Source organism: Lepus europaeus, chromosome 21, assembly GCF_033115175.1.
Source record: "Lepus europaeus isolate LE1 chromosome 21, mLepTim1.pri, whole genome shotgun sequence".
Taxonomy (NCBI): domain Eukaryota; kingdom Metazoa; phylum Chordata; class Mammalia; order Lagomorpha; family Leporidae; genus Lepus; species Lepus europaeus.
Window position 1 is genome coordinate 24,947,192 of NC_084847.1, and position 856 is coordinate 24,948,047.

Genomic DNA, 856 nt, shown 5'->3' on the forward strand with positions numbered 1-856 from the left:
TGCACGCACGTGTCTGTGTGCATGTGCGTGTGTGCAGGCCTCTGGGTGTGTGTGCAGGCCTCTGTGTGTGTGTGCACGCATGAGTCTGTGTGCATGTGCGTGTGTGCAGGCCTCTGTGTGCGTGTGTGCAGGCCTCTGTGTGTGTGCACGCACGTGTCTGTGTGCATGTGTGTGTGTGCAGGCCTCTGTGTGTGCGTGTGTGCAGGCCTCTGTGTGTGTGCAGGCCTCTGTGTGTGCGTGTGTGTGTGCGCAGGCCTCTGTGTGTGTGTGCGCACGCACGTGTCTGTGTGCATGTGTGTGTGTGCAGGCCTCTGTGTGTGTGCATCTGTGTGTGTGCAGGCCTCTGTGTGTGCATGTGTGTGTGTGCGCAGGCCTCTGTGTGTGTGCACGCACGTGTCTGTGTGCATGTGCGTGTGTGCAGGCCTCTGTGTGTGTGTGCAGGCCCCTGTGTGTGCATGTTTGTGTGTGCAGGCCTCTGTGTGTGCATGTGTGTGTGTGCGCAGGCCTCTGTGTGTGTGTGCACGCACGTGTCTGTGTGCATGTGCGTGTGTGCAGGCCTCTGTGTGTGTGCAGGCCCCTGTGTGTGCATGTGTGTGTGTGTGCAGGCCTCTGTGTGTGCATGTGTGTGTGCGCAGGCCCCTGTGTGTGTGTGCACGCACGTGTCTGTGTGCATGTGCGTGTGTGCAGGCCTCTGTGTGTGTGCAGGCCTCTGTGCATGTATGTCTAGGGAGCGTGTGTGTCTAGGGGAGCATGTGTGTCCACGAGGCATTTCACAACTTGGAGGCTCACCTTCCACATCTGGAAAACAGGTCACTCAGCCTTTGCCCGCCTCAAAGCCACCGTACGAGCTCGCTTT